We start from the raw sequence: 18,172 nt of genomic DNA, 5'->3' as shown, positions 1-18,172 counted from the left end.
CAATAGCAGAGATCCCATGGGAACAAAGGGCCAGCAGAAATTTTACCACCTTCCTGTCCAACTGCAGTGTGCCTGCTTTGATGTGGCACTCTCCAACATAAACATGCAGCAGTGCATATGTTAAGAAAGAAAAGCTAAACAAAACAAAACCAAAAAAACAAACAAAACCCTAGCAACATAACCAGTATGTTGCATACATAATTCTCTCCCTGGGGAGAGGATAAAAGAACAAACCCCATGTGACTGATATCAAGCCCCATCGCTTAATGTGCCACTGGAAATCATTCAGATTTTGTGGTGAAAAAGCCCTTAAAAGAACTGATGCAGAAGAGAAATTGATCTTATAGTTATGAAAGAATATCTCCCCTGTCTACATTATACCATCTCTCCTCACCTTATTATTAACAGTCATGTTTATTTACAGCTGTTGGCAAGGATCAGATGATAAAGGGAGTTTACCGCAGTAAAAACGGTACAAACACTGCCTTACAGAACATTGCTGCCTTCATGAGCCTGAAGGAAAGGGTATATCACAGTGCATTAGCCATTACCAAAGCTACAGCAGTAAAATGGCCTGATAATACCAATTCTGGGGAGATGAGTTTAGTCAGGACACAGTTAATAAATAGAAAAAGAAATGGAGACATAAATGGGCAGCGTAGAAAAAAAGTGGAAGAAGCCGGCACGGGGTAGCACTGAGGAGGAGAGGAGAAGCTGGAAGGAGGGATGTAGAGTGAATAGTGACCAGGCACCGGGGAGAGAAGTCCCATCCAAGCCGACCCTAGGCTCCTCTTTTGCCTTTTTCAGCTCTTGCTCCTCGGTTGCTCTCTGCAGCCCTCCCTGACAGTCACCGGGAGTGCAGAAGATCCCCACCACATCCCAGCGCTACCCGCACGGCTCCCTGCAGCATTCCTCCCGCCCGGCGCTGCAGCTGCGGCGGCAGAGAACGAGGATCGCGCTGCATTACGGCCCGACCCTGCGCCTGCTCCCAGCCTTCCCTGGCTTCCCATTTTTCCTCGGAGGAGGCAAATCTCCTCTCCTTCCCACCCCGCTCCGAAATGGAGCCCTGATGCCGCTTCTGCTGCTGTGTGCTGCTAAAATAGCGGATAGATCCTGCCTCAGAGCTGGCTGTAGCTGTTCCTTGTATGTGGGTGGAGATGCAGCGGTAGGAAAACCTATTATTAAGATTATATGAAGATTTCCATTTATAAACACCTTCTTCTTTTTTACAGGGTTGTAACTTTCAAAAATATCCTCCCCGTGGCTTGAGATTTCCCCTGTTTGATCGCAGGCAGAGAGTGAGGTTGCTGGGGAAAACTGGGCAAGGGCTTTCTGAACACGTTTTGGTGCAAACACAAATCCAGCACGTTTGAGCTTCACAAGCTGAAACATTGCAGGTGGTTGGTTTTCAGGGACTGCTAGACATCTGCCCAAGTTAGCAATGAAAATCCTCAACACAGCAATAATAAAAATAATTAAAAAAAATCCTTCTTGCATACATCCAGTACAAACATCTCCCCCGCTAAACAATTATCTCTGTTTTCTAGACTTTGCCAGAATTAAACCTGAGCTGAATTTCTTTTGAAAACAGTATCGAACAGAAAAATGTATTAGGCTTATCTAAGTCATTCAAAGCTAATGAGAACCTTGCTGCTCCTAACGTTGTGTTTCTTGTATTTCCCTACTGTGCTAGCATTCTGGAAATTTTGTATGTCCATATATAATAATGTTATGATTTCATATATATGACAATTTAATAATTATTTTTTTCTGACAGATACTTTCCTGTGCGATTCAGTGTGTGCAGAAGCACTGACATTATCTCTGATTGCCCAGCGGAGAGGTTAGAAACTGTTTCAACAGTTGTTGGAGTGACTTGTGTCACTAGGTAGGAAAAACATGTGAGCTTTTGGGCATACAAGCCTTGTTGCAGGGTTTTCAAGGTATACCAGCTAAGTCAGTAGAAGCTTTTGACTTTGCCTTGCAAGAAGATGCAGAACTGGCCCTGGGAAAAAGAGCTGGGAACCAGAAAAAAGAATTGAGAAAAGGGTTTGTAAATAGTTGTGCTTGGATATTGTACCAAGATGTTAGGTTTCAAGCTCCAGGAGCATAATTTAAGTGCTAGAGCTGCTGGGATGGAGGATGGAAAAGTGAAGGCAAAAGTTGATCAGGACATGGAGAGAAGTCTAAGCAAAAAAGAAGGAGCAAGTGAAAGTAATCAAGATATTACAGAGGATTAAAAAAATAATCTGGCAATTTGTAGCAAGAATATTTGTGCATGTGTGTGTGTAACGAGTCAAATGTGACACTACAACTGTGAGACAAGTGACAGGAAGGGTGATGCAATTATCTGCAGTGAGAGAGAAACGATGTGCCTAAGGTGTGGGAGGAGAGGAGATGCTCCATAGCTACCACAGGCAATCCCGAGCCGTGGCTGCACATCCAGATGTCAGAAGAAGGGAGATACTAATGCAAGCCTGGAGGGAATGGGGTGGATGGCATGAAGGGATGAAGGACATATTTAAGAGCTGTTGGGTTTTTTGTTTTGTTTTGTTTTTTTCTCTTCTTCTTCTTTTTTCTTTTCCTATCACGGCAACAATATTTTAACTAGGACAGGTTTTGCATATAGAACTAAGAGTCTGCACATCAAGCTCTCAGAAATCAGAGCATGTAAACAACATCCAAGCCTGAAGAGGACATAGGAACTAAACCATCTCAAACTTGAACTCAAAGATCCAGAGCTCAGGGGGGTTGGTCTCCCCCCAGAAGTAAGCAGAGGAAATTCATGTGTCAGAATGTTTATAATTCAGCTCATCCTATTGGGATGCATTTTTCTCTTCAGATGTGACTGTGTTTCTGTTCCGTGGCCGTGCATCAGAGGGCAGAGCCAGGCTCACCTCATACAGTAGGTCATGTATTGGATGAGTGGTAAGGTGATTGGAAGTTACTATGCACAGGCATGGATTTTCCAGGCAAGAAAAGAGGGAAAACCAGCCCTCCTTACACCATGAAGTGGCCTGCATATCCTGGCACACAGCCAGGAGCTGTAGAGTCCCTTGGTTCAGATGTGGGCTGAGTCCTTGCCCCAGTGTGAATTTGGACTTGGTTGTTCCCAAACTTTAGACCCCTGACTGTAACGCTGTGTTCACAAGGCTTTTTAAATGTGGTTTCATTAGTCATTTTTGAATTACAAAGGAGTAGCAAAGGCCATTCAAATCCTTCATCTCTAACTCCAGACTGCATTTATCTCTGCCATATCCAGACGGATCTATAGGGAGACAATATCCTCAGTTAAACTGGTGTAAATCTAGTGTGACTCTGAGCAACTTCTTCAGCAGATGTGGTCACAACCAAGAGAGGAATTAGGCTCACAGCTGGTAATTAGCTTATGAAGTATGTGGTGTGCTTTAGAGTCCTTAAGGATGCAAAGCGCTATATAAAAATTATTATTAGTTATTAATAATAAAAATACCCAAGAACACCAGGGAAATAGTCTAAAGAATGGAACAAGTCAATGACAGAGGCAGCTTTCAATCCATCCTCCCTCTTCTGTGCCACTTAAGCTCTCCTCCTCCTCCATCTCCAGGGCTCAGACACATGGAGAAAGGGAAAGACCCCCACTGCATGTGTTTAGCAATTTGGCAGTCTCAGCAAGTCTCCTGTGTTCTCCCACACAACATCATCAGCCTGCAGTAGAAATTGCCAGATCTGCAACATAATTTACAGGCAGCAGTAGAAATTTTGGGGACTAGCAGGGAGTGTGATTTCCTTAGATTGCCTCCCATGGGGAAAATGCAACCCTGCCCCCCCTGCTCCCAAGGGCCTTTCATCTCATTGACCTACCTGCCCGTAGGGAAAGGACTGGGCAGGTAGGGCACCTCCTGCTTTCTCTAATGATTTCTGGGTAAGAACTGGGGGTCCGGTCATGGTTGCCTGAATTGGGGTGAACACCTCCACTGGGGATGGGATGTACAACTTGCTTTGTCTCTTCCAGCCTAGCAGATGAGTGCGAAGTTTATTTTAGGCGAGGAAATAGAACAGGGGAAGGGCTGGGTTTTCTCTAGCACTTTTTATACCCCAGGGTACCTAAAGCCCTTCATGCAACACTGAGAAAGATCCCCCAAGTGCGGTGGCTCTGCAGGCAAGCATGGCAGCCATTACGCGCTCACTGAGCTCACAGATGCCCTCGGAGAGAGGGGGTGGCTTTACCCAGGCAGGGAATATTGGTTATCCCTTACTCTGTTCAGAAAGAGCACAGGGGTTTTTGCTGTCCCTTCAGGCAACCCACCAGAGATGGCCAGGAGGGAACTCAGAGCAGGATTTCTTTGGCGGAAAGCCTTGCTGACTGCAGCGCTTCGGGTTGGGCTGCATCATGCAGGGCCAGGCACTCGTGGTGCTTTTCTGCCCTGTGCCCTTTATTGCCTTGAAATGCACCACCTACAACCATAAAATTAAACCTCTGAGGAAGAGGTTTGGACTTGCTAAATCTGAGATTTCCTCCAGCAGTTACTGCATCTCACCCTGCAGCACTGCTGCTTTGGGAGAAGCTCTGCAGTAGGTACAGGGCTACCCAGTGGTACCCTAGTATGAGGGGAATGTTAGCCTGCTGAACCCCTTTAGCATGCTCATCCCTGGTAAATTCAGTCCTGACCTGCACCACACTCACAAAATGACCCAAAGCCTCCCAGATGTTCTTAAAGCAATAAGGAATAAGAAACTGGGGGGAAGACTGGGCAGTAAGAATGGAGGGCTGACCTGGTGCACGGCAAGCCCCTTCTTACAGGCAGCTGGAAGGGAAACCAGTGTAGTCCCCAGCTGTTCCAGAAAGGGGAGATGTCTGCCTCAGCAGTGTCCTCAGTGTGGGGACAGCCCCCCTTGCAGCCCTCTCACAGTCAGCTCAAACACTGAATCCAAACATGGCTTAATATTGCTTCCTGCATTCCCTGGCTATACTGGGGGATTCAGGATTTGAAGAGCTGTGTGGATTTCATTATGGTTCCAAAACAATTGTAGGCTCATACTTCACTGATTATCTGGGTCCGGTCTCTGGCAGGGCAAATGGAATCCCAGAATCACAGAATGGTTGGGTTAGAAGCGACCTTAAAGATCATCTAGTTCCAATGCCCTTGGAAGTGCAGGGACACCTCCCACTCGAACAGGTCACTCCAAGCCCCATCCAACCTGGCCCTGAACACTTCAGGGATGGGGGCCACTCAGGGTAACAACCAGACTGGTCCGTAAAAGCTGTAGGAAATGAGTGCCCTCTGTGCTACAAGAGCCAAGGCACAGAGTTTGCTTTGTTTCACACAAAGCGAACGTCATGCTTATTTTTGACTTGGGTTGTTGAAATTCAGAGTGTTGGTAGACACAGTCTGTATCCCACAGGGCCGAACAGGGTAGCTGGTGAGTGTGAGACTGAACAAATTGCATTAGCACAGCTATGCTGTGGCTCTCAATGTCTCCAGAGGAGCTGCTGCTGTTCTGACTTGCTGCTTTACTCATAATCCACATCAAACATTGGGTGTTAAAGTAGATATTGCACAGATTTGATTTTAGGTCCCTTTTTATGCAGCTGAGCAAAAAACAAATGCCAAGACTTGCGACTGGTGTTAGCTTTTTGAGGCTGCTATTATAACATTAATAATTTTATTACTGTTATTTCAACTTGGTTGCAGGTACCCTGGTGATTTACAAGGAAACAAAGTGACTTGGCCCTCTCCTGAAGTGCTTATAACAAAAGTTAGACTTAAGCACAGCGCTGGGCTTGTTTAAGAAGCAAACAGTGCCAGCAGGGTGTTTGGAAGAGGGAGGTTTATAGCAGCACAGGATCATGAGACATTTATGGCTGTGTACGTGTGTGTATCCCATTAGTTTATGAGGGCTTTTAAAAAGAAAACCGTGGAGGGTGAAAGTGTGCTAGATTTAGGAGTTATGTCTGCAAGAAAGGTGAATGGAGGCCAGTGAGGGAAGGACTACTTGGAAGGGGGAGGCTGAAGGGGAGGCTGTGAAGGAGGAGCATGGTACTACCTGTGGCGCAGCCAGAGAAGGTGTAAAGGGGAGCAGGGACTGCTGCTCAGCCATAATAACCCCTTTGAAGCTTGACTGTAAGCCATGCTACTGCACCAATTATTTTTCATCCACTGAGCATGCTAATTTATTACAGGATTGTCTGTAGGTGTGAGCTATGTGCTAGGGGTAATCTCTGAAGCATTTTCAACTACTCTATACATAACATTACTCTCGCGTCCTGGGCAGGAGGCTATTTAGAATGGGATAAAATTTACTCACAAGATGAGACTAGGGAATATGATTTCTACTGTGATCTGGTCCAGTTACTCTTTGTTAGAAACCTAAAAGGCCGTTTCAGGGTTTTGAATCATGTCCAAGCCAGGTACCAAGTCACCTTCCCTGGCCAGGATTGTATTAACTGGAGATGTGCCCATCAGTGCTTCTAACACCAAACCACACATCCCCAGCTACCCCCCACATAGGGTAATGTAGGTCTCAGAAGTAAAACTTCCTGCTTTGAAGTTTGTGAAACAAGAACCTGTCTCTCAAAGATTAAAAAAAAAAAAAAAAAATTCCTTCAAGATTTGCCTACTTTTCCTTGAAAAAATTACCAGTTATCCAGTGGAATCACTGGTCTAAAGTTCCATCCCCTTCCTCAGTTTCTAATTTACTGCTATAGATGTAGCAGTCTATTGTGCTTCATCTCAGGCCTTAACCTCAGTTATCTTACCTTTGAACTGGAGTTGCCAGTCAGGACATGTGCCAAAGAACAGCAGCATTTCAATGTCACTGGGTGTTTGATTCTCCATGAGTATATCCCTTTTTTTTTTGCCATGCTACAGCCACTTCTGAAAGTCTTTTTCTCTTGGAGTTGGTCAGAGTTTTCCATTGAAATTTTCTCAGAGGGATACAGAGACTTTGACCTGAACATCTGAATCCCAGGTGAATGTAGTGAATACCAGAACTGTTGGCTTACCAACAATTTCAGTGCATCTAACTTTGGTCTGAAAAAAAGCCTTTGAAAAACATCTTTGTTCAACACCATTGCAGAACAGGAAGCCCTATAATTCCAAAGTTTTGTGGGACAGGAAAATAGTTCTCTTACGTGTTTCCAGCCTGGTCTCTGCAACTACCTGACTTCACATCAGCTGCCATGCATCTTAATTAGAAAATAAAAAAGACCCAGCTTCTCTCTGGGCCCTGCTGTGACAGCTGTGGCTGCTGAAGGCACAGCTGGCCAGCTGTTCCTTGGGGACCACTTCTCCATTTAACTCTATCCACCACTGCCACATCTCAATCCCCCAGTTTTTTTCTTCAAAACCACCGTCTGAGGTACACAATGCACCAAGACCTTATCCTCTTGGCCCTCTGACCAGCTCAGCCTTGGAAGTCTGTGGCCTTGGTTTTGCCAAGCCAACATTAGGGTCATGTCAACCTCAAACATGAAATCCAGCCCGTGAATCAGTCTCTGGCCAAACTTGTCTCTCCTGTATACAGTTCCAGTAAACACCAAAATGAGTTTTGGCCAAGCTAGAGCCAAAAAGGTGCAGGTTTTCCTCTTACTTCCTCTGTGACCTGACATAACAAATGCATTGTGTAAATGCCTCTTCAGGGCTGCCCTTTATTCCCACTGAAGGGCTCCTCTTCTCCTCTAGTGCACTTCACCCTGCACTGCGGAGCAGACGTGGTAAACACATCAGATCAAGAATGAATGATTTTGCCTAACCACCAGGATCCTGTAACAACCCCTGCACTGGGAGATTCCCCTGCAGGGAGGGTGAGAGAGAAGAGAGAACATTTCTTGACTATCTGGAAGCCCCATGTACAGAATACCTGTGGAGACTGGCAGAGAAAGTGAGCAGGCTGGGACTGGATGCCTTCCAAGCATCAGAGCAAAACAGAATCTCTCAGTGGAGGATGCTAAATTTTGACAATGGGAAAGAAAGAGGTAGACAAAGGGTGAGTGGGAGGGGAAAGCCTTTCCCTGCTAATGCTGTCTGCTCAAAGCATCAAGCATTATCATGGGCTTCCACGTGCCATCATGCGTACATGGCGTTTTGCTGGCAGCTAAAAAGGCAGGATCTTGCCCCTAGGATTTCATGGCACAAAGACCCTGGCCTTTGGGGCACTAGTGAGTGAGGATGCTCAGTTCTTCAGAAGATGCTCTCAGCAGCCATTAGGCAGTAACTACAAGGCCTGGATCCTGCTTCTGGTGAGGTCAGAGGGAAAACAGTGGGGACAAGATCAGGTTTGAGCCAGGCAGGATGGAAGGAGGGAAGGAAGTGTCTGCAAAAGGTCACAAGCTGAGCTATGGCATGTTCATGCCATGTTTGCTCCTGGCTTTGGCTGGGCATTTCTGAATCATTCTTTGTTCTAAAGATGTCATACAGTAAACAAAATTAATAGTCAGAGGGGGCAAAGCTTGCCAAGGGCATAGGAGAAGTGGAAGTCATTAACGCAGGAAGATTTGCCACAGTAAATGAGTCCTGAGGGTGTGCATGAGGGAGGTGAATAAGGTTGTGTGGTGAAAGGAGGGGAAGGGAGAGGGCAGGGGGAGGGAAGGAGCAGGGTCATTGCTGTAGGGAGATGGAGAGGGGCTGGGGAGGGGAGCTGTGCTGAGTGAGCACCAGGCAGGGTGGGAGAGGAAAGAGGGAACCAGAGTCTGACAGAGCCATGTAAGGCCTTGCAGATGAAGTGAGGAACTGAACTTTGATGTAGAAGGAGACTGGAAGGCAGCATGGGGATTCGAGAAGAGAGAGTGACACAAGTGGAACAGCAGGTAGGGAAAGATAATGTATTTGCTGCACACTGGGCATTTTAGCGTGAGTATTAAGCCTCCCCTGTAGTCCTGCTGGGGCTCTCTGGCCCTAAGGATGCAGTGGGTTGGTGCTTCTGTGATCTGGTCTAAATAGGTCTGTAAGGTGTTGTCTCTATGTTGCTTTTGCACACATCAGGAGCTTTTACTCGTGATGGGAGACAGTTACTGAGAAAGGGCTGTCTGTGAGTGGTGGGATGGGTGCCATCCCAGCAGCAGAGCAATGTGATGCTGTGGGGCTGAGGATCTCTCATCCTGGCCTACAGGTTGTGGTGTGAAGATCACCTCCAACCTCCGGATCTCCCTGGAAGGTGACCAAGGGATAATCCCAAGGGTAGAGCATTTCTCACTCTCTGCAGGCTCCCAAATAGATCAATACTGCTGTCTCAGTTGTTTATTGCAGCTTCCCTGGATCATGTCCTACCAAGGGTAGTTCCTGCAGGATGGAACTGCCAACACAAGCAAGAAACATTTCTGTTCATGTGGCATCCTCCCAGAAGAAACCTCATCTCCTAAGCTCTGAGCAGATCTTATGTCTTTTTTTTTTTTTTAAACAGATAATCTCTCATTTCACTCCTGAAACAATTTTCTGCAAGTGGATTTCTTTTATTTTCTTATGTTTCATGATCTTGCAAACTTCTTACAGTCCTTGCTTTATTGTTCCAAATGTGGTGACTCTGTCCTCATGCTGCACCTTTCTCTTTCTTCTCCCCCCTTTCCAACTACTGTCATGTGGTTTCCTCATCTCTGGGACTCTGTCCTAATGAGCCCAACCTTTCTATCCCTAGCCAGTGATGTCTTGCTTGATTTGCACTGATTTCTGTTGTCTCTTCACCTCAGGATCACAATAAACCTTTGATTCCCTTGAAGCATTCTCCCCACATGCTTTCTCATGCTCATCTGCAGTTTAACTGTCTCCCTCCTTTCCTCTCTCAGTCCATTATGGCACTACCCATAGTGCTGAATTAATCTCCATTTCTGTCCAACACTCTCCTCATTAAAAGAAACAAACAAAACCAAAATCCATCATGTCAAGATCTTACTGAGGATACTTTGTCCAATCTCTGATTTTCAGTCATTTGAGATATAACTTCAGCAACAACAGTACCAATCCCTGTGCCATATCCTGCAGGAGACTTAGGGAAGTTTATCAGGAACAGTCTTGTTTCTATTACTCCTTTATTTCTCAAGAAGCTGTTAGCTCTTCCTTCCTCTATCTCTGGTACTGGTGTTCTTCCCAGCACACCCATGTTGTTCTCACCTCCTAGCCCTTTTCCAGACAAGCACAATATACTTTTCTCATCTTTCAATTATAGATTGCCCTGATTTATCTCACTTAGACTTAACATCCCCCTTTCCTGAGCCTTTCTCATGCCTCTCCTCCTACTCTCTTTGCAGCCCTGGAAACATCTGACATAATTCAGTCATTCAAGAAAACAACTACTTCTCTTGACCCTGGTACCTCTCATAATGTGGGCCTATCTCCTTACTCTGGCTTTTTACTTTACTCCAGTAATTCCTTAGCTTCTGGTACTCTGCTTAGCTCTTTGAAAGTAAGCCATTATCTGCTGTGTCCTCAGGCTCCTCCATCGACACCGCTGTTCCATTTAACAAGCACCCAGAGCCTCCTTATTCTTCATAGAGTGCTTAAGAGAGTCACTCCCTCTTATCTCTCCTACATGGCTGTCCTCGTCCATTTTCTCTTCAGGTTCATGCAGACCATAGTGAGGAAATCTAATGATCTCCTTTCTGCTAATGATGCCTGGTCCCGTTTCTTTTTTTACCTTGTGGCAGCCTTGTGAAATGGTTGCCCACTCCATCCATTTTGGGGTATTCATCATGATGAAGGTACTCTGGTTTCTTAGCAACTGCTCAACTTTCAAGTAGTTCTTCGGACAGAGATGTCTCTCCTGTGCTGGGATCCCTTCTCTGGGGACAAATGATCCTTTAAACCTTTTTCTAATAAAAATTACAATGCTACTTAATATTCCTTTTTTTCTTTCTTTTCTTTTTTTCTTTTTTTTCCTTTTTTTTCATTCATAGAGCTCAAAGCATTTTGCAAAATCACTAAGCGTCATTTTCTTCATTGTAGAGGTGGAAAAGCTGAGTCACAGAGATATTAGGGCCAATATTTTCATGTGTTCATTCATTTTATGCATCTTCATTTCTGGGAACCCAGTCTGAAATAACTTAACCTAATTGCTTTGCTGTAGGACTTGAAAGGGAGCAGTAGGTCTTCAGCACCTTTGAACGAGGCAGAATAGAACAGTGGGTACAAAATACCTCAGAGATACGAGTACCTATGAAAATATACTTGTATACCATCTGATCAAGACCACACAGAGCTCAGCTGCTTCTGGCATCAGAGTCAGAGACCTCCATTCATGAGGATACTGCTGCTTCAGGGTCTTCTTTCTGCCTTAAGCGATGGAGAGATGTGACGGTGCAAAACATCAGGATATTTTAGAAGTTTCAGAATAAATCTTCAGTTTGTACTCTGACATACCTTGTCCACACATTGTCCCTACCTCCTCCATTGTTTTGTTTTGTTTTGTTTTTTTGGCTTTTTTCCTGTGAGGAAGGGTGAAAACTGCTCTGCTCTAGGAGAAATAGTGGTCTGGCAGCTAGACTTAAGACTGAAATGGAGGAAACTGGTTCAAAATTCTTCACACCCAACGAAGACTTCACCTTGGGCTTCCTGTGTTCTAGATGAGCTAACTAATTATTTGTCCCTTCTGGTGGCCTCTTCTCTTTCCTTCTGACTAGGGATTCCATCTCAGATCTAAGCAAACTTTGCCACTGAGACTAGAAAGTATGTTCCTGCAAAGTCTCAGCTTCAACAAACTGACATTCCCAGACAAAAAATGTTCCATTAAAAAAATCCTCTGAGCTCTACCAGTTACTTTAATGTCCATAGTACTCAAATAATACACATACCTTCTCTAACTGCTCTGGCTCTCCCCTGCTTACCTGCAGCCACTCTTGCCTAAGAAAGCCTCTGGATTTCTATCAGCTTTTCTCAGTTAACTCCTTCACATATAAAATGGTTCCTTTTCATCTAAAATGTTTTAATTAATCCATTGTTCTTTCCAGTCCTTCTTTGAAACCCGTTCTGCATATGCTAGGCTTAAGCTGAGCATTTTTGTGAATTTTTAACTCATCTTCTCTATGTAGGTTTGTCACAACAGCAAATCTACCAGTCACACTGCCTGCTGTGTGGTCTGACCTTTGAAATGTTCTTAGTCAGGGCTTTTCCAAATCTGTCTGTACATCTAAACACAACTGGTATTACACCTTAGGCTTTTCATCCCAAAGCCTTGTTTTCCCATTCATTTAAAGGAAAATTTTCAAATTCCTCTCCATTATTTTTCCATGCTGATTTCCTTCAATCTGTGCCATAACCCACATTTCTCTGCTAATGCCAGATTCCTCAGTGTCCCACAGCTCCAGCTGTTGAGGTATCTTTTTCCAATGCTGCTTCCTTGGTCTGGACCCACAGTTCCATCTCTCTGTTTTTTGGACTCTCTCTTCCCCTTCTATCTGGATTTCAATTGATCTCAGCTTTGTTTTCAATTCTTTTTTTAAACTTTATTCTTGTATTTTTCCACTGTGAACCCAGGCCAGCCTGTGCTCTTCTGGCACACAGTACAAGTGTTACAAAAGATGGGATTGAAAAGCAATGTAAAAGCACAATTCCATACATGATGAGCAGAAAGCCCTCCTCTTTTGAATACCCTGGGACATACTTGCTCCCTCAAAACTATTAACCCTACTCCCACCTGTTTTCAAATAGTTCTTGGAGGAAAATAATAATTTCCCTTAATTTGGTTGTTGATTGCCATTTTTTGACAATAAAAGGGCAATTCAGCCTCTGATTTGTTTGCCAATCCATTTCTACTGGCATTGCTTTAAGTACATGAGATGTGAAATTAAGTTCTGTTCTGCCTGGACACATACACTAAATGACTTTTATCCTACACCAACAACTGGAAATGGAAAATGTTTTCATTGCCATTGCCCTACCAAAAGAAAAAACTTATCAAAAACATGTCAGGAAACCAAATACTTTTGCAGCTCTTGTCACGTTGTGTAAATTTGAAGTTTCTTTCAGACAAAAATTTCCAGTAACAATTACGTAGTGGCTTTAGCTCATTAATAGTAGTGTCTCATCAAAGTGAATGCTTTTTGATTATAGATTCACTTTTTACAAACATGTTCACTTAAATGTTGCTGTTTGAGTGAAAATCAGTGCCAGTAAAAATGTTGCTGGAACTGTCACAGAAGGCAGACAAATAGAGTGGGAACACAATAGAGACAAATTTGTTTAGAGTAAACTGAATGATCGCACACAAAAATTTTATGTGCTATTTACCAAAAAACCTAGCTCCTTTTCCCATCTGATAACAGCCACATAATTTTTGCAAAGTAAGATACAACAACCTGACAGCAGGCCCATCAGAGCATAGCCTGTCCCTTCAAATGGGAGGACTTCACCAACAGCAGGAGACGTGGCACGCCGATTTTCATTACAAGGGTAGCCTTAGCAGCTACTCCAAAATTCAGGTCACATACACTTCTTGCTCCACGTATATGCTCAGTCCTGGTTTGACTGCAACTGCAGAATCCCTCCTTGATGAATTAAGCCATTTAACAAAGAAAATGCGACTGGAGGATCAATACTTAAGGGCAATGATAGGTAGAGGGTATGAATTGCTACCTTTTTCTGGTGGAAATAGATCAGCTTTTTCAATTACTGGCCTACCCAGCCATGATTCTGCCCTCAGCTGCTGCAAGAATGGTGCTGTTGTAGCACAGGGTAGACTTACAGGTGCTATTAGGATCCCCACATCACTATCCTGTTTATTGGCCAGCAAAGGACAAGTGTGGGGTGACCAGCGGTAGTTAAGGTAGTTTAAGTTGTGTGAGTTATGTGCTGGCAGGACAGAAAAAATGACACATTACAGCATCTCACACTGCCTCCAATTCACTCAGCTCAAGCTGTGAATGCAGCCAAATACTTATGGTTTGCTGGCATTTTTATTAGGTATAAACTTCCGTCTTCTCCATCCGAGACAGTCAAACTGCTTTTGTATCTCAGTGGATGAAAGGCCTTTTCTCCTGAGTGTAGAAGTCCTGGAATTAAATCCCAGAGGTTGTGTGCAGTGAAATGGCTGCAGTGCAAAGTAATGGCCGCGGGTAAATAAAGTTGGTATTGGAAACTTCTGCTGCAAACATCTGATGAACTATTTAAAAGAGAGATGACAGAGATGTCAGAGCCACCACATCTAGCTCTAGATCAATCACACTACTCTACACCATTACATGCCTAACATATAGATTATAAGCCAACTATGAAACTGATTAGCAGCCCTGGGAATCACACACATTTCACAGCCAGCAGAACACCAAGTGCTCATTTGCCTTATGTGACATTCAGTGCCATGGGGTGTACCAGTGAATACAAGCAAGCAAATTTGGGGCCATTTGCAAAGTAATTTGACTGGGTTCCTCTGGCTGCACAGCAGTAAGTGTGGAGTACAGTATCTCTCTCTGACATAGCCCCATTTCCTAGCTGGCCTGGACAGTGAACTCCAGGAAAGTGGGATTAACAGTAACTCATAAGTGTGCATGCAAGGAATTACAGGAGGTGATGGAAAAAGGAGATGCCTGTGACCAATCCAGCCAGTGCTACATCAAAGATTAGAGGGAAGTTTCTGATAATACAAGAGGCCCAAGTTGTTACCAAGGGTCTGCAAAGAGCTGTTTGCATCCCTATCACTGTGCAATACCACTCAGAGGTGCAGCCTCCTCCCAGGATCTGGGAGTTTGGGAAGGCCCTTGTGGCTGCAGGATCTGAGTGGAATAGATCCAGTGGGCCTGCCTGAAGATTTTTGTATGTGTTTGTCTAGCATGCATCACAGTAGGAGACCCTAAAGCCCTTTTTAAAATTCTATTTGTTTATCTAACAAGTATTACAGTAGGAAATACTGCTTCATGAAATACTTACTGTTTCTAATTACAACCCTGGGTTTTCCAGAAGGGTGGCATTGGCTGACAGACAGTCACGTGGCCTCAGATTGCCTTTTACTGTGTTTCTCATCCTCTCATTTGTCCAACAGGACACTGAACTATTGAACAGCCCTGGCTGACACAGTTTTGCAGCTCTGAGACCTGCAGCAATAGATCCTCAGCACATGGGGACCAGGATCCCTTGTCATGTTTAGGAAGCAAAACTTGTTATCTGGAACAGTTGAATTGGTTGGTGTTGCTGTTGAAACTTTCCTGTCCAATTTGCTCTGCATGATGAGACCAGCAAACTCCCTGAGCTGCTTTACAGTTTTCTGGGTAAGGAGCCAAACAAATGGGATATCAAAAATATTTTTCAGGACATTTAATACTGTCCAAGAATCCAAACCCAGCATCATCCATGCTGACCAGAGATTACTTCACTGGGTCCAGACATTAACTCCTGCTCCCAGGACTCTGAGGATGGCCCAGATGGGTTATGAGATGGTGATTCCTTCACACTAACCCTGAAGACTCTTACCATCAGAAAGACATAAGTTCCTGTTATATGTGCAGAAGCCTATGAGAGGTGGCTCACGAAGATCAGTCTGCTCATCCCCAGGACAGAAGGGACTAGAAATAGGGTGCGTGGGATTTCACCTACTGGTACAAAGAGGCATGAAAGATGTTCCCCTGGGCTCACAGCCTCCAGCATGCACACACTGAGCTCCCAAGGACCTTGATACTGCAGACCACGTTGTCCTACATCTCTTAGTCTCTGACTACTCCCTAGTAGGTAAGGGAGGTGAGGCACTGCTTTCTCTCTTCTTGTGTGCATCACCTAGGAAAAGTCATACAAGGTGCTTCCTTTAGCTTTCTTACAAGTATATACAAATATATAAGCAGGGCTTACAGCTTATATTGATTTGAGATCTAAGATGGGCTATTTTCCATTCTTGATCAGTATCTCTGAGGTCTGATAGACTGAGGAGTCAGGATAAGTTTAAAGGTGTGATGCACAAACTGCTAAAATGAAAGCATTAATTTTTAAAAAACTGTATACCTCTGAAGGTATGGGCATGGCTGTTCTGCAGTGATGTATCACACTCATTTGAAGTTCTGATGGGATAAGGCCCCAGCTGGATAAAGCCCTGAGCAAACAGTCCCAGCCTGCTTTGAGCAGTAGGTTGGACGGGAGACTTTGTGAGATCCCTTCCTACCAGAATGCTTCAGTGAGGTTACAATTCAAACTTCACATAATTATCTGACTGACCTTTTCTCTCCCAACCCCCACACCCCAGCCCTCTGGTTGGAGGGTGTATCTAAACAACCACAACCAGAGGTGAAAGTCAGTGCTATGTCATTGCAAAGCCTGACAAGCTAGTGCTAAAATACAGACACAGCATAATAATGGCCAGACAATAAATACCTATGAGTGTATATGACTCTAAAATTTCATCCTACCGCAGGATCCAGTTGCTGAACTTGTGTTGTAACTAGAACAAGGAGAAAAGGAATGAGATGATCAAAAACCATGTATAGTGAAAAACAGACTTTCTCAGACTGGCAACATATTGACAGGCTTCTGTCAGTGCACGATATTTTAAAGTAAAAGAGACTTCTCTACTATTCTGAAAAGGATGAGTGTTCCAGCTCATTGACTGGTCAGTCTGTTCTTCATAACTGGTAAGCCTCTGAAAACATTTTGGGATGGAAACTCAGACTTCAGCTAAGGTGAATGATTATTTCCAACTTACCAGTGAAACTGAGTCAGAAGAACAAATTGAAACTGAGCTCTAATTTGGGCTGGGAGAGGTTTATGCAGCTTGGGGTGACCACAGGTCCCACCACATTTGGGAAATGCTGTGCACGAAACAGGAAAATTGGGTTCCTTCCAGCAGCCAAGAGTTTCAACAGCCAAAAAGCAATGCACTTCACTGGATGTTGCTGCATTCCGTTGGCAAGTAATAAATCAACTTGTATTTCACAAGAAATTACAGCAAGAATCCAAAATCCACTGACTCTTAAAACCACCAGCAAACCCCATTTCCTTTCTTTCTCTAGCCTTGGGTATAAGGTTTCCTCAGAGGCACACCAGGTCATTTCTGGCCATGCACTTGCTGTGGGTGAGATGATTTGGATTATTGGGTTTGTCCCTTCTCCAGTGAGGCTTTCACAAGTTCATTCCATTACTGCACTGATGAGACTGGTGCAGGCAATGAGGTCATGACTGCAGCTACCTTGGACCTTCGAGGGTCTCTGGGGATTTGTAGCCCTTTTCTCTAGGAATGCAGCTGCACACTTTCAAGCTGCATTTATCTTACAAAGCAGTGTGTCTTGAATCGAAGTTCTGCACAACAGGATTCTTCATAATGGACTTGACAAATCTGGGGCAGTGCATAGAATATCTCCCTGCAAGGGAACAGGTTCAGGTGCACTGACACCGATTTTCAGTCTTCAGCAGATGGAAGGCTATTTGGAGGTGGAACGCTGAAGACAGTGTTATTGCCAAGACTTGCACCTTGAAGTTGAGGGGATGGGAGCTAACAAACAGAGAGGTTATGCTGGTAAGAAACTTTCAGACCACCCCAACTCACTGAATCATCAGTGACCTTGGGAAAATATTTCTCCTGGGGGCAGAGGGCTTCATAAAGAATTGTTATTCCATGGAATGTGTCCAAGGAAAGATTTGAGATGTGTTTGAGGAAAGAATCTAAGAGGAAACAAGAAGAGTACAGCCAGTCAAGTGGATGCAAAGTGTTATCACTGACTGGCCTGACAGACTCGTTGGTATGTGCATGGTGAAACCTGGACATTAGCTGCCAGGGATGGCTGAGCACAATCTCCCCCTGAGGACTTCTGGATGGGATCCTTAGTGTCCCTGAATTGTGTTGCCATGCTCATTAGCTTGTAGAAAAGGTTAGTTTAAAGGCAGTCTTAGCAGTCTGGATTTCAGAGGCTACTTGTGTGGGTATCAGGATCTTCATTCATCTTCTGTAATGAAGGAAATGATCCAAGCAGGAAGAGAGTCCCAAGGGGTCATACAAAATAAAGTGTGGTCCAATCTCTGATGAATGGCAAAAGGAGAAAGATGAACAGGCTTTTTGTGTAGTTGCCCCATCCTGCCAGTAGTTGTTGGACTCCATATGGCTGCTGAGGTATTGCTAACTCACTGTGTCAGAATATGCTTGTTAACTCCCCAGAGAGAAGTAAGGGCTTGTTTGGGAAAAGGCAGAAAGAGAGGGAGTATGGAAAATACCTTGGAAGGAAAGCCAAGGACAATCAAATATAGTTATGATGCTTTGGCTGGGATGCGTATTGAATAACACTTCCGAGTTGCCC

The 18,172-nt window shown here is 44.4% G+C and overlaps 1 protein-coding gene and 1 non-coding gene across 2 annotated transcripts in view; one reads left to right on the top strand and one right to left on the bottom strand.

Annotated features, from left to right (window-relative positions):
• The window catches only part of CACNG2 (calcium voltage-gated channel auxiliary subunit gamma 2), a 53,832-nt gene that overhangs the window by 11,473 nt on the left and 24,187 nt on the right, over positions 1–18,172 (bottom strand). The window lies entirely within an intron of this gene.
• Positions 13,053–13,144, top strand: LOC115600490. Its single transcript, XR_003989015.1, has one exon. It is a non-coding gene; the product is annotated as a small nucleolar RNA SNORA5 (small nucleolar RNA).

This window comes from Calypte anna, chromosome 1 (genome assembly GCF_003957555.1).
Source record: "Calypte anna isolate BGI_N300 chromosome 1, bCalAnn1_v1.p, whole genome shotgun sequence".
NCBI lineage: Eukaryota > Metazoa > Chordata > Aves > Apodiformes > Trochilidae > Calypte > Calypte anna.
Note: the sequence above shows the minus strand (reverse complement) of the source record. Positions and strands in the feature narration are given on the sequence as shown.